Below are 16,578 nucleotides of genomic sequence, written 5' to 3' on the forward strand. Positions count from 1 at the left end.
TGACTCATCTTTCAAATACTCTGAAGCTCTCACTGATTAAACATTATGATGATCTAACCACCACTCCTAGGCTACCCTAACAGATACCAGCACTTGCCTCATGGATAATCAAGATACAAATTATGTCTAGCAGGAACTAAATCTCCCCTAAAGAGTAGGCTTAGAGAATTTATTATTATTTCCACGATGAGCAACATAATCTTAAATTATTTTCAAGGCATTTTGGGGGAAAGATAATATTTGACATTATCAGTAAAGCAACCTATTAATTGATATAGGTATTTTCTGTATCTGTTTGACGCTGGATTATTGGTCACCAGCCTCTGGGCATTTGCCAATAGCAAGCTAGGTGAACCAGTTGGATACCGACTCTTTCATAGCATTGCTGCAGTTCACTGAGTCACACCCAGTGGGCATATTTAACGATGAATTAACAGCATGTTTCACGTATACAGCTTGCTGGAACAAGCTAATTTCATTGTTTATATTAATATTTAAGCAACCACAGTTATACTAAACTCTCATCTATTAGAGTGATTAAATTGATAACTTTATCTCAAGTTAGATTAAAAGGATGATTTCCTTTTTAAAACTGTGAATATACTTTATTTAGTCATTTTTGTTTACAACAGAAACTATAGGAATTCAAAATTAGCATCCTTATCTGTGAGCTTCTTATAGACACCTGAAAAAGTGTCAACCTTATGTTCCACATTGTTCTGCTGTGCTTTGACTAGATGAACCCTGATAAGCAAGCTGCCCTCCAGTTTCACGCGGATTCGCTTGTCCACAATTTCACTTGGAAGACCAAGTCCTAAAGGATCACATCTTACGCAGCTGTCAGAATATGGCTCTTTGGATGCTTTTCCTTATTTATTTATTTTTTTGTATGGCTTTTTTTTTTTTTTTTTTTTTTTTGAGTTGCCTTGGGAAGAATTCTCCTCTAAGCAATAAAGACAACATAATTCCCAATGAACTTCAATTCACGTACTAGCTGAACTTGGATTTTCTGGAAAGATTTCAGTTGAATGGGAACAAAGATTATGATCGCTTTCTGACCACCACCAACTTCAGTTTCCTTGGCTGCTGTAATATTCTGCTCCCTGTACTGGGTCTTGAGAGCTCCTGAAGAGCCTGGGTCCAAACTCAAACTCGTCCTTCTTGCTCAAATTCAGCTTAGGGAGAGGCCCAAGTCTTACGAGAGCTCATCAGATTTCATAGGTATTCCTTCATGTTCAGCATTTTCTAGTTATTGTTTTGTTTGTTTTTTTAATTCAAGCCTTGATGTGCTCAAGATACTAGATTTCTAATAATAATGAAAGATAAATATTGTTTGTGTATAAGCATCTGTGTGTGTATGTTTTCCTCAACTAGGAAATTGCTTTCATATGGCAGTGAAAAAGTTGTTGTCTTCATCTAAGGAAGTATCCAAAGAAATCCCTATAATGGTGGCTAAGTATTATGTAGTAGATATCCTCATGCTGTAGATTTGAAAATTCTCAAGCCATATTCACCATAATCCTAGAATGTTAATGCTACATGTGTTAAATGACTATAATCAATTAGAAGACTTTTGACAAGTACTTTCTTCATTTTTTAAAAATAAGCAATATTTAAGTCTTGGCAATATGACCAACCTAATAAAGAAATCAGAAAAAAAAGTCATACATGTAATATTTATTTCCATAGGCAAACTCCATGATACTTAATGTTACACATTTTTCTGTAATATAATCTTATTTTAGTGCCACAGTGGTACAGTTTGTCTCCTTTGCTCTTGTGTAACTTCCTTCAACCATTTAAAATCTGGTGATTTGCTATTTTTGCTTCCATGTAGTTTCATTTAAAAGTCAAATATACTTGGCATTTGCTAAAGTCATAGCTCTTACTCTTCTTGGAAATTCTCTGCAAGCTTACATTTTATTTAAAAAATTCATCTGCGGTAGCATCAAATTTACAATTTCAATTCTGTTTAAGCTTTGAATGACAAATTGTCCTATTATCTCATTTCTTTCTTGCTTTATTTGACTAAACAAATGCCCTACAGTAGGAACATTTACTTGTGAAGAGAAAATTAATCCATCCTTTTTACAACTCTGCAATATAATCTCTACAATACCCCACATCAGTAAAAGTAATGAATACTTCATATCTACTTTCACCATCTATTAAAGGTGTCATACACATTTTTGTAAAGAAAAAACACAGAACGTCATCCACTTTCCATTGCCCAAACCTACCATTTTGTTATTTCAAAGTATTTTATTTTTATGTTTAAGGCACAGTCTCATTTCTATTGCCCAGGCTTGAGTGCAGTGGCACAATCGTAGTTCACCATAACCTCAAACTCCTAGGCTCAGGCAATTCTCCCACCTCAAGCTCCTGAGGAACTAGAACTATAGGTGCATACCACTATGCCCAGCTAATTTTACAATTTTATTTTATTTTATTTTATTTTATTTTTGTAAATAGGGTATCACTATGTTGTCCACCCTGGTGTCAAATTCCTGGCCTCAAGTGATCTTCCTGTCTCAGCCTCCCAAAGTTCTGGGATCACTGGTTTGAGCCACTATGCCCTGCCTCAAAATCGTTCAGTAACAAACAAAAGCCTTCTTTTAAATTTCAAATTCTAACCCCCTGTTTTTTATGTTTTTCTTTTCTAAATAATAAGTGGCTGTTTCTTAGTAGCAGTAATATTTGGTTCTTAAATTATCTTTTATTTTTCATCTAAACAGTAAAATATCCACAAAATAACTGGCATCTACTTCCAAATAGAAATATTTTTCATTTGATTTCACAGCGCCCCCCCCCCCCACAAAAAAATTCATTCTCTTTTCTCTCCAATGAGTTCATTTGCTACTATTACTTTTGACATCTATGGAATTTCAAACAAATGCTGTACTTCAGTACCTGAGCTAGAGAGGCCAGTCATTGGTGGGTAGCAAATGATCAAACAAGACTGTTACAAGACTCTTTTCCAAAAATGATGAAAAAAAATCCATTTATCATGACAGTAAGGAGGAAAAAAATGTAGAAAGATTTGCAGTCTGTTAGCTCATCTTACCTTTTATTGATAGTTAAAGTATGCATGATTCAGAAAGTATACAGTTTAGTATGTTTGAAATTTTCAAATCTACCTTATTGTATAAAATATGTACCACCTTTTAAATTAACTTATAAGAAAATTTCATCAGTGTTATTTTGATATAATACTTCACATTATTTTGCTGTCATGCAGAAGATGAACTTCTTTTTAATAAAACTATTTGCTTCCAAGATTGTTCTCATGGCTCTTAGTCCATATAATTTCTAACAGGATACAAATATAATCAAAAACGTATTTAGGAGCAATTTTGAGCACAGTATTTTACTTTTATCCTCTTTTTCTTATGCTCTACTTGAATTATTATTGGTGCTCATTCTTTTTAATTAAAGGCCATTCTAGGACTAATATAGTAGAGTTGAGCAGCCACATTTTTCTCAGTAAAATGCAAAATAGAGATTCCCTAATTTGTTTTACTATAAGCTGTCCCGTGTTTAAAGTCTATAAGATAAAAAAATAAATTTGTTTAAATTATTATTTTTCAAGTGGATAATAACAGTAAATTAGAACTAAAATCAATGCAATTAATAAAACGTGTCATATAATAGAATGACAACACTTAAATGTACCACATCAGTGACAAGAGAGGTAAAACCTTTCAAGAAGTTTAGAAAAACCTTAACTGAATAAAAATAAAATAAATAAAACTTTAAGTTATCTCATGTGCCATGTTTAGGCGAACTGTTAGACCTATTTTTAGATATGTCTGGATTTGTCTAGGAAATCTGAACTCTCATTTAGATTACAACCTCTTCTATAAGACTTGAAATTATAGGATTCTATCCAATGCCAATGAGCTTCATTACAGTTGAGACTCTCTGATAATATGTAACATCAATTTTACAATATTTCACATAACATATTTATCTGTGGTTTATTTGATCCCTGTTATTACTGATGTATGTGTTTTAATCTGTGGTTTAATTCACACAGATATCCAGAGGTTACCACTTACATTAAATGCATACTTATTCTGTGTAATATATTTTTCCTGTTATCCTGTTAGGATTCCATTCACTTCTTATTTGTTTTCTGACAGGTACACAAGACTCCTATTGTTAATAGCATTGTAAAAGAGAAGAAAGACCTTGTTCCTTTTTTTTTTTTTTTTTTTTTTTTGAGACTGAGTCTGGCTCTGTCGCCCAGGCTGGAGTGCAGTGGCCGGATCTCAGCTCACTGCAAGCTCCGCCTCCCGGGTTTACGCCATTCTCCTGCCTCAGCCTCCCCAGTAGCTGGGACCACAGGCGCCCGCCACCTCGCCCGGCTAGTTTTTTGTATTTTTTAGTAGAGACGGGGTTTCACCGTGTTAGCCAGGATGGTCTCGATCTCCTGACCTTGTGATCCGCCCGTCTCAGCCTCCCAAAGTGCTGGGATTACAGGCTTGAGCCACCGTGCCCGGCCTTGTTCCTTTTAAGTTGAGTAAAAAGAGAATAGTGACTGAAGATAAGCTGTGGTAACATGGCAAAGCAAAGCAAACTTACTGAAGTCTAATAAAATCAGTGAGTCAAACAAGGCCAAAATGAGGTAGAAAACATTAATGTAACTAGAATCTGAGACTCCCGTCTTTGTTTCACTGTGTTCCAAGAGAGGATAGCTTACCTATGACCATATATATATGTGTGTGTGTGTTTAAATTGTGATTTTTAGATTGTGATATATATATATATTTAAATTGTGATTTATATAAAGATATATATACATCTTTAAATTGTGATTTTATATATATATATATGTTAAGGGGACATATTATCTTAGCTATGTTCATATAAGCAGTAGCACAAAACTGGTTCATAACAAAAGTGGTAATAGGTAAGCTATTGGGGGTTCTTTTAATCTTGGACTGGAATTGAAATGTAGTAACAATAGGATGCCACACTTGCCATCATATAGACACTCCTAAAGGTAGAGAACCCTTTCTAGAGAACCTTAGTTTATAATCTTTGTAAGACCTCAAGGTCTTTTATATGTTTCACTGGAATATAAAATGTCTGGAGAATCCAATTTTGCTTTAGGCTGATGTGAGGAAGAGATAGATAGATAGATAGATAGATAGATAGATAGACAGACAGATAGATAGGTAAATAGCCCAAATTCCTACATAATATAGTCATGCCCTCAGTAGTCCTGAGCTGGAAAGGTTCAGAGAAAGATGGAAACATTGCTTCATCCATTAAGTGAGGCCAAGGAGACTAAGAGTTGTTTGAAGATGTGAACTCAACTTCTTTTCATGCCTTTCAGCTTTCAGGATGTGATAGAGTTAACAGAATTTGGAAAATTTTAATAGAAACATCCCCCAAAATGAAAAATACTTTGAATTAACCTGTATTTTTGATGTTTAAAAGTAATTTATGTTAAAATTTTATGTCAATAATTTATCATATTATTACATAATATTCATTGCTTTTAGCTGTCAAAAGCTTCCCAGAGATACTGAATCTGTAGTAAGCAGAGTATTCTAAAGAGTCATGTCTCTACTAGATTCTAAGAACTCCACAAATTCAAATAATGTTTGTAGGAGGCTGAATAATGGCCACCCAAAAATATCCAGTACTTTTCCCTTGAATGTGTAAAAGTCATCTGATAAGGAAAAAGGGACTTTGCAGGTGTGATTAAGTTAAGGCTTTTGAGATGGGGGGAATCATCTTGGATTGTCCAGATGGGTCCTAGATTCAATCACAAGTGAGAAAGACAAAGGGAAATTTGACACATACAGAAAAGAAGACAATGTGATCACAGAAGCAGGTTATTTTAGTAATGCTTTCACCAGACAATCAAGTCACAGAATGCTGGTAGACACCAGAAGCTGAAAGATTTCAGACTTCTTACCTCTGGAATGGTAATAGAATAAATTTCCATTCTCAAAAGCCAGTGAATGATTTTGATTTTGTGGTGGTTTGTTCATATGCAAAAATCAACTTAAGACGGATTAAATACTTAAATGTAAAACCTAAAACTATAAAAACCCCAGAAGAAAACCTAGGAAATACCATTCTGAATGGTCCTGGCAAAGACTTCATGACAAAGACTCCAAAAGCAATTACAACATAAACAAAAATTAACAAGTGGGACCTAATTAAACTAAAGAGTTTCTGTGCAGCAAAAGAAACTATCAACAGAGTAAACAGACAACCTACAGAATGGGAGAAAATATTTGTGAAATATACATCTAACAAAGGTCTAATGTTCAAAATGTATAAGGAATTTAAACCAATCAACAAGCAAAATATGAAAAGGCTTTACTGGCTGTTGCTGGTTTTAATAACAGAGGAAAGGACCACAAGCCAGGAAATGCATGTGGCCTCTTGCAAAAAGCAAGAAAATGGATTCTCTCCAGAAAGGAACGCAGCTCTGCCAAAATCTTGATTTTAGCCAAATGAGACTCATTTGATCTCCAGGGCAATAAGCTAACAAGTTACGGTTGTTTTACGCTGCTACTTTTGGGAGTAATTTGTTATAGCAGCAATAGGTAACTGATAACACTCTCCTATAAGAAAAAATGTATGTAAAAGTCATCTGAAGACATCTGCATCTATACTAAAAAGTCTTCAAAGTATGCCACAAATAAATAATACAAAATATTAATAATTTGTCTGCAACCATAATGCCCCATCTACATCCCTTAGTATCATATGGTTTCCTTTTGAAATCTAACGACATGTATATGCCATCAGATAAAAGTATAACTTTCATCACTATTAAATATCAAGAACTTTACTAGTTTGGTGGATATTTAATAAAAATAAGATATAAATATTCTAGTTATAAAAACCAATGCACAATATCCAGTGATAATTTAATCAAAGTAAATATAATAAATGAATTCCTTGTGTATGTGTGTGCCTATTGCAATCGACCCAGAATAAGAATTCATTAACAGTGAATACAGCACAAGTTTTATTTGTAGAACTGTTTTTCCAGGAATTAGAAACAAAGATTATCTGCTTCCATCGTGGTTTAAAATTTGATATGTTTCTCAAGGCTTGAGCTTGACCATTTATTCAAATAAGCATCTAAGCTTAAACACCAAGCAGAAATATTAGCCATTACCCTAGCAAACACATTGTAGATGTAAATTTCATTATCAACATCCTGTCTCACAAGATTCTGTAATCTCCCAGTAAGCAGGGCCAGGAAATACAAAAATTTTCCCACAGATATTTCACTACTTCAATTATAATTTCAAGTTGTGTAACATTTTACAGTAACCAAACAGGCTAAATGCAAATATATAAAACAAAAACTGTAACCAGAAAATCATTTTCTCTAAAACTACCTCTCATTTCTTAATTGCAACATCTTACTTGGACCTAAAAAAAAATTGCAACATCTTACTTTTCCTAACTAGTTTTACTGGAATATGTATATGCTTAATACTTGTTCATTTATTTATTCAAAATCTTTCCTAACGAATAGTAGATCCATGATTACTGGGCCATTTTAGCATTCTTCCCTATATATACAGAAAGTGAATGCTATCATTATCTTTTAGTGCAATTTCAGATACATTTCCAAATTTTCTTATTGCTGTTGCTATTGTTATTCTTATGTAATATGACTTGACTTCATACTACTCTAGTGGCTTTCTTTAACTTTGCATTATGGATTTCTGTCATAATTCTATTCATGTCATCAAGGCACTGCATAATTTGCCTGCCTCTTCAGAAGCCTTTGAAGGGAGGCAATATATTGATCATAGTCAACTACACTCTGATTTCTCAAGATACTGCCAAACATTTCATTAGTCTGGTATATGTTAAATACGATAGAACCAATCCTGTTTTAGAATAAGTTAATTTTTCTAGGCAGAGAGCTATCATGTAAGGTCCACCTTTTGGTGCTCAATTAGTAAGAATCATAACATGCTTTTGAAACTCATATTAAACCACTCAGTGTTCCAATGACCTATTGGATGACATCACGTCATTATAGATTGGAGTTTTCAATTCAGCAATTTGCTTCAATAGTGCTGTCAAAAACTAACAAGATCGTGGAAATGGTTCTCAATGAATTCTCAGAATGTTTATTGATGCAGCTGATACTGTTGTTAAAGTTTCTACACTTATATTGATAAGCTGATTGGTACGCTAGGAAACAAATGCCCTTTGTTGAAGGGATCAGCAGGCACATCAATGCACATTTTATTTCTGATTATTTTTTCTTTGGGCTATACTAAATATGGCAGTAAAGTTGAATAAAACTTTAATAATTGGTAGGAATATTATTTTTCAAGTGTCATGAGCCAGGGAGGCACACAAAATACATTTGTCTAATAAATCACAATCATAATAACAGATCGAACAGACTTATGAATCCCCCCAAATTCATCATTTTAAAGCGATCAGCTCATTTAACACTAAAATGCATCTATCCTCAGGCTGAATAATAACATCTGTAAAGCAGCACCCAGCAACATAATGCATTTAAGAATATATAATTAAGACATTGGAAAGAATTAAGACTAGTAGGCCTGAATCTTAAAGGAGTCAATAATGGCTTGCAAACAGTAAAGTCGGATAAATTGGTTCTTAGGAAAATAAACTAGGAGAGGAAAATTTCAGAGGAGTAGAGTAGGTTCCCAGTTAACTCAAATTTTCCAGAAGGCTAATGTCTATCTAATAAGATTATATAGTTCTTGGGTCACATAAGATTTGAACCACAAATACCTATCTGAAGAGGATGATTCCTTCTTATACTTCTCTCAGATCCCTCAATCCAGGAGTAGTTCTTCATGGAACTGGCTTTTGTGAAATATTTATTCAATTAGTAAGTAATCTTGATCCCTACAGCTCCATCTAATCCTGCCCTCTTTTGAAAAAACAGAACTTTAGAGCTAGAAAGTAATTGCAGAATTATTTATTTCAACCACCTAATTCCCACTGAGGTACAAGAGAAGAATGTGTCTTACTCAAGCATAGTGCTTAAGTGATCAAATTAGGTCTATAGAACCTACGCACCTGTAGTCTCAGCCATGGAACTTTCTATTTTATTGTCTATTTCTGCCACTTCTATTCATTAAAATAGTTACCTAGATGGAGAATCAGATATCCTGTGTTCTTTATTCCATATACCAATAATTTTGAATTTGCCCTTGTACAAACCACATTGCCCTTTACTAAGTAATCGTTTTTAAAAAGCATGATTGATATAGTTATTTTTAAAGGACACTGACATAGTTCGATCACTGTCATACTTATCTCAACCACACAATGATATGGTTAACACTGTAGATTACGTTCCTCTTAAATATTATTTTTCTAGATTAAGAACTATTATGTTAGCCTATATTTAGCTAGTGTAAAGTTTGGGAATTCTCTATGTCATTGACAATCTGGTAGTGGGATCAGAAAATACTATCTGTTAACAGATAGAACACTAAGGTGCTTGAAATGCCTGACTCAGTGAAGAATTTATGAGGAAATGCTAAGGTGGCAATTACAGAAAAATGGAATATTAAGGACTAAAGGAAGTAAAACTTGAATTTATTTTGTCATTGTAAGAGAGAAGCAATTAAGACTCTGTAGAGAAGAAAACTCATACTCAGTGATCCCTGACTATCTGGTTTACAACTAGAGCTAGTTTATAAAGAGTAGAAAGACAAGGGCATACGAAGTTAGAGTATTTTGAGAAAAGAGGAAACCTAAAAAGGAATAGTTGGGAGTAATTAAACTGGTTAAACACAGAAAACAAACCATTGTATAAAAGGTGATAATTAATCTCAACTTAAAAAAATGAAAGAAAATAAGAGAATCATTGAGGTAATACTGCTTATAGTTTTGTGAATGGGATGTAATAAACAAATAAAGGAGAACCTAGAGATTGAGCTTGGCCATACTGTAGAAATGCTATGAAGATCAATATTGATCCCCAAATGGAGATCTGGGGCTAAACCAGAACATAAATATACAGTTAGCCAAGGCCTGTCTAGTAAGACATGAAGGTGGAAAAGAAGAAAATAAGTTCATTCAAGTCAAGGGAATTATAAAGGGAATATAAAGAGATCTTTGCAAAGACATCAGAAATTCTAAAGAAAAAGTAGCCAGTGAATATTTAAAAAGTAAAAAAAAAAACCACAAAATTGATTAAATCTGCCTTTCATAAATTGCCTATATCAAGCTATAAATTGATGTTTTTAAATAGTAAGCACCAATGTTATAAAATAATACAATTTCCATAGTATTTATACACAGACATTATGTGCATACTGAAAAACTGCAATATAAAATAACCTAAAATATTTTTTTAAATAGCAAAGCCAGGAGAAAAAGGGAGATTTAACTAATGAACTTAAATGAAAAGTAACAAGCAATTTAAAGAAAGCAATGAAATCAAAATATGACTAGACCAACCCCAAATGTGGAAATACAAAAACAATAAAAAGAGTATAATTTAAATATATTGGAATGGCTATGAGTTTGGACAAGTTATTGCTGGATAATATTCAATCCGCAAGAATATTAGAGCATTAAAATGAATAGTCATATATGCAGATAATAATGAACAGAGCACCATTGTAATGCAGTAAAGAAAAAAAGTCCTTTTTAAATATAAAAATTTAACAATGAATATGAAAATGCATATCAAAGGAAAAATTAAAATGTGTACCACATAGCAAGAAGTGGTACCCTGGTTACTATCTAGCTTTGATAAAACTCCTGATAGACTGATATTTGAGAACCCAAATTTAGCACTGGTTACTGCATTTTTAAAAAGTTAACATTTAAATGCCAATAAACTATAAATGATTTTTATTATTCTAAGCAGGTTTGGCTTTCATTTATTTCACACAGTATTTAATTTTAGATAAATTTTACTCAAGCTGTCCTTGAATAAGGAAAGGATGCTGGTCTGACTCTAGACATAAATAAAAGAAGAAGAATTAGAACTCATTCTCTCTCTCTCTCTCTCTCTCTCTCTCACACACACACACACATACACACACACACACACACACTTCCTTATTATTGAATGCCAAATAAAATATTACTGGGGTGAAATTCAAATACTAAAAATTTTAAGTTAACCAGTAACACAGACATATTCACAATGTACTCAAATCTCTGGAGTTGTAAGGTCAGTACAAATATAACCCAATCCCTTCTAAATGTATAGTATTGCACAAGTATCATGGATGTTCAGATGGCTGTACAAGTCATTCAAACAGCGAAGAAAGAAGCACATTTTTTTTTAGCATATAGAGCTCCCTAAAACCAGAAAGCAGATGAATACATTTGACAAAGCTTTCCAATAACAAGTTGTGCACCAAAATGTTTTCTTTTTACTCAACTTTTAGTTTTCCAAGGAACTCAATCTAAACAAAATGTCCAGCCCTGACCAATCCACATAATAAAAGCTTTAAAAAGTTTAGAAAACATGTATAACTGTCAATGTAGGTGTTGACCAAATAAAGACAAGAAGGTCATATTTATTTGCAAAGGTTATACAGCAAGGAGAAAGGAGTCCAAGAGGAGTAATGAGGTGAAACTGTACAAGGACATTTCTAAAACAGCTTATATGTGTGTTTTGTGTGGAACAGTCTCTAAGAAGTCATAAAATCCTCATTGCTTAGTCATTTAAAAATCAGAGCATATAAAGGCAAACTTAAAATGCTTAATTAGGCCTCTGACTTTTTTCTGAAAAATTAATGTGAATCTGACAGTAATCCACTGTCAGAGAATTCTTAGATTTTTTGGAACTCCTTACACAATTAACATCATGAAACTTACTAAGGACACCATTATTAGGAAAATATTGTCAAAAGTGTTTAAGTAATTAAGTTGTTTTTGACCATTTATTTATGGATACAAAATATAAGGTTTGAAACAGCTAATAGTGTTGTACAGACCACATTTATGTAACAATAATTTCTTTAAAAATTAGCAAGAATTAAGATGTTTCCTATTTGAGAGAAGTAGAAATACTTGTAATATTTATTTCTTTTATGAAACAGATATGATAGCCTTAAATAAAATTTATATTTTAGATATTCCATTATACTTCTAAAGCATAAACATCCCAATGTGTGTTTTAGAATCGAAGGCAATACCACAAAGTTAAAAACAATCCTTAATTAAGTCATTTACTGAGGTAATAAGGAGTGTATTCATGTTAAATGTTAAGACATTAGAGAAACGTTTCTGAAAAGAGCATATGCAACATCACAATTGCCTAGAGAGTTTGTTAAAAATCGAAATTTCTGTTATGTCTCTTCAGAACAATTTGGGTGCACCAATCTGCATTTTACCAAGTTCCTCAGATGATTCTGCTGTGCAATAAAGCTTAAGAATCATTGACAGAAAAATAGAACTTCAATGAGAAAGCTAGAGATAAAAAGGAATGAATTTTCCTTGTTCCAGTGTCATTAGTATATTATACTCTAATTTTCCTTTAATAATAATTTCCCTAGGATTAAACAAAAGACAAGCCACATAGGATTATAATTTTGTAAAACCAAAATGACAATTATCACTCAGTAGAACTCCATCTCAAAACACGTGAATGTATATTTTCTTATGTGGTCCCTAAGAAAGGCTCATAAAGCATAATGCTGATTTAACTCAAAGATATTATATTATTTATAAAATGGAACAGACTGACCTGAACTCTAGCTGTCTTTGATGGCTCAAAGCAAATCCAGAAGGCCTTACCAGTTTCAACCAGTTTGTGCCAGTTAACTTTAAAGAAGAAGCTGGCCTAATGATTTTTACTAACACGAACATTTCCTAATAATATATTGTAGGCTGTTACTTGCTTATCCAAGTGATCCCATTTTAAATAAGAGTTCCTTAAAAGAGTTTTGAACAAGGAACATGACAGATTGCATTTTTAAGCCATGTTCATTAAAACAAATTCTAGCTAATAAAAATATTACTTTATATAATGTTGACATACTGTTTTTCTCAGCTTATTTAATAACAGAAGAGATGTTCATGCTTAATCGTTAAGGGTTTCAGGTTGATCAGATTTATCAGTGTACTTTTAAAACTAACAATAAATCACTTTACTGATGGCTCAATCAATTTTTGGCCACTTATTATGCCATTATATCACCTACTTAATTTTCAAAATCAATCTTTATTTATAAAAAGTTTGTCCTCTTCCCCTTGTGTGTCACAGTGTCATGCTGTAGATTTTGATCCCTACGGAGTAAGGACAGAGCCAGAATCAGAAAGTAGATACAGGACACAAGGAAAGACACGCTTTGGTCACATATGGGAACGAGAAAGGTTTTGTATATCACAATAATCATAACTTCCTTTAAAGAGAAAAATTTCTTATATTATTAATTCCACAATTGTACTAATGTAAAAAAATTAACACTGTTATTTGATAATATAATTTACAAAGTATGCTGAGCACATAATCTCATATCTAAAATTCATGACTACATTTATGATTCATTCCACTTTTCTTTATGCAAAAGAAGGCTCTTATATCCTGAAATAATCTAACCTCCTTTCTGATACTTATTTCCACATTTTAACATTCAAAATTTGTTTGAAAGTTTTAAAAATTTCTCCACATTCTTCGACTGTCCTTGTTTAAAACAAATAATATATAATTTCTGCTGTCTAGCTATAACATTTTATCATATTCACTCATTCCATCAAATATTTATTTTAGCATCTACCATATACTAGACACTGATCCTCCACCTGCACTTTTCAAATATTAATGCACATATGAATGAGCCATATAATGCAGATTCTAATTCTGTAGGTCTGGGATAGGGCCTAAAATTCTGCATTGCTGACAAACTACCAGGTAAGATTAAGATCATACTTTGAGCATCAGGGGTCTAATACTTAGTCTATAGAACTAACTTGAAAAAGGTGAAAGAAGCCAGTCTTAATAAAACCATCCCATAACAATTTGAGATATAGTATTGTAGATGGATGGCAGTCCAGGAAGGATTGTAGTAGTTTTAAAATTGCAATGAAAGTTATGGAATCTAATGTATCCCAATACACAAAAACCAATGAACTCTATCAGAACATAACCACTAGTGCCAAAGTCAAAAAGAAAAATATGATACCAAGAGCATTCTATATTGCAAAGATTAATAGCTTATTTCTATTTGTGATAATCTATTGCTGTAGGAGGGATTTTTAAAAAATGAGCGAGCTTGGCTGATTTTGAACGCAATCAATAAATATTTGTGAAATAGACTCAGATCTCCTGACACTATATTTTCAAGCTAAGAAAAAAATCTTTCTAGCCACTTCCTAGATGTTGGCTTAATGAGAACCATACTCTATTCACATGCAGGTTGGAAAAAATCTGCCATAAAGTCAACTAAAGAAGTTTTTCCCAAGTGGGTAAAGAATACAAATAGGAAAGCAAACGGGACTTTGCTTTTTTTGCTGGAGCAGATTTTGGAAAACAGATGCACAACATCTCTTTCCTGTGTTTCCCAAATGAGTCGTTCTGTAGACTTTTGGGTATGAATTAAAAGGAATTAGACATAGAAAGCGGAATTTGTTACAAGAAAATAAATAAACACACCCATACACATTCATTTTCTGTGGATTTACACTTACTCTTTGTAAAATGTGGACATAATAGAATATCCATTTGGATCATTTCATTATGAATGTCATTTAAGGAACTGATATTAACTTTATAATTATGCTCTTGGATATTTGTTTGTTACCATATAAGATGACCTGACTTTTCAATCAGATACCATAGCAGAGGAAAATGAGGTACATATTATCTTTGTTATAATGACAAAACTTTGCACTTCTATACTAGTCCAGAGAAGACATACTTTATTTATTCTAGACTAATTGCAGACCATTTCTATATTCTTTTGCTACAGCTTCCTATCAGACCACCAAAGTCTAGCATTTAACTTTCGTCTCTATTTTCATCTTTGTATATTATGTCTTGGAGAAAAAATCAGAAGCATCTAGATGAAGCCAAGAATTTTGGTATTATCATTCCCTGTAATATATGCAGCTAAGCTGAAATAGGTCTGCTCTATTTCCTGATTGCCTCAATTTAAAGTAATTTGTGTTGAACTGTGATTCATGAGTTGTTGAAAACTAATCAATATACTGCTTAGTTTCAAACAAAAATTTAAAACAAAGCCACTTATGATAAATAATTGAAATGAAAAAGCTAAGATTTCCACTACATCCTATTATTTTAATTTGAGTGATCCTTTGTGACTGATTTGCAGGTGGTAATGACTTGCAAATTAAGTTGGCAGAAAACTGTGCTGTTGTGACCCAGTGACTAAGCTTTCGCAGAGCTTACAAAGAACACTGTGCATTTTGGGGCTTTATATTTTATTGCCTATGTCCAGGGTGAGAATGCTTCTTGCAGCCTTATCCAAAAAATAGCATTAATGAATACTGTCAGTCTACCACTTAGTAGGTTGAGAACAAGCGGTTAACACCTCTGCCTCAACATAAATTGACTCGTTGAAGTGCTTGGCCAGGGAATTATTTATTTTCCTGTTCAGCATCTTCTCAGTAAAACAGATTCCTTCCTTTAAACACCAACGCCACTTACAACTGCAGTAACACTCTGTTAGAAATGAAACCCAAAAGAAAATTCCAATTTCCCTGAAAATGGTGGACCTCCAGTGTCAATTACTTGTCTTCAAACTTCACACAAAGTTTCATTCAGTCATAAGTGTGCAAGATGATTCAAGTGCATCAAGAGTCTTTGAAACAATAAAAGAGATAATCCAGTCTATAACAATTAATAATGGGGTCACTCAGCTGCTGATGATAGATTCTACATCTGCTGACACATTCCTTTTTAAATACCTTCAATCTAAGTATCGCCACAACTTTCACTGACAGGCTTTTTCTAATTGCATGATTTCCTGAACAGCAAATTTATCATCTGTATGTTTCATCTGGGAGGACTGATCTACCATTCTTGCTGCACCTAAATGTTCACATATGAAAGCAAAAGGTGGCAATGAGGAAAGGGAGAAGGGACAGGAAAATAATCTCTGGAGTAGAATCTACTAAGTCTACCATTTTATATGCTTTACCTATTTTAATTTTTACAATAACTCTGAAATTATTATTGTTATTCACACACATTTTCCAGCTAATTTTGAAGTTATACAGTCATTAAGTGTTAATACTGTGATCACCTCTGAGTTTTGTTCGATCCAGCTCATTCACTACTTCCTTCAGAAACTCTTCCTTAATACCATCATGCCTGCCACCACTGTGGTTACTTTAATAAATCCTCCTTGGTGCATCTTTCTGTGTTTTCAGATTGTTTTTTTTCATTGCCTCTTTATACATGTTGCTCCCTCACTAGATCTTGAGCTCTGGAAAAGCAAGGTTATGTCTTTTCTATGAATCCTAGTGGGTCTAGAACAGTATCTGACACACAGCAGGTTCTCAGTGAATGTTTGTTGAATGGTGACCAAATAACTTCAAAGCCTATGATATTTTAAGCCCTCTTGATCTCCCAACTCCATTTAATCACAAGTAATTTCTCCCTTT

The 16,578-nt window shown here is 33.1% G+C and overlaps 1 pseudogene; it reads right to left on the bottom strand.

Moving 5' to 3' along the window:
- Positions 1-635: 635 nt before the first annotated feature.
- On the bottom strand, positions 636-3,090 carry LOC126945845 (40S ribosomal protein S7-like; annotated as a pseudogene).
- Positions 3,091-16,578: the final 13,488 nt, after the last annotated feature.

Source organism: Macaca thibetana, chromosome X (genome assembly GCF_024542745.1).
Source record: "Macaca thibetana thibetana isolate TM-01 chromosome X, ASM2454274v1, whole genome shotgun sequence".
NCBI lineage: Eukaryota > Metazoa > Chordata > Mammalia > Primates > Cercopithecidae > Macaca > Macaca thibetana.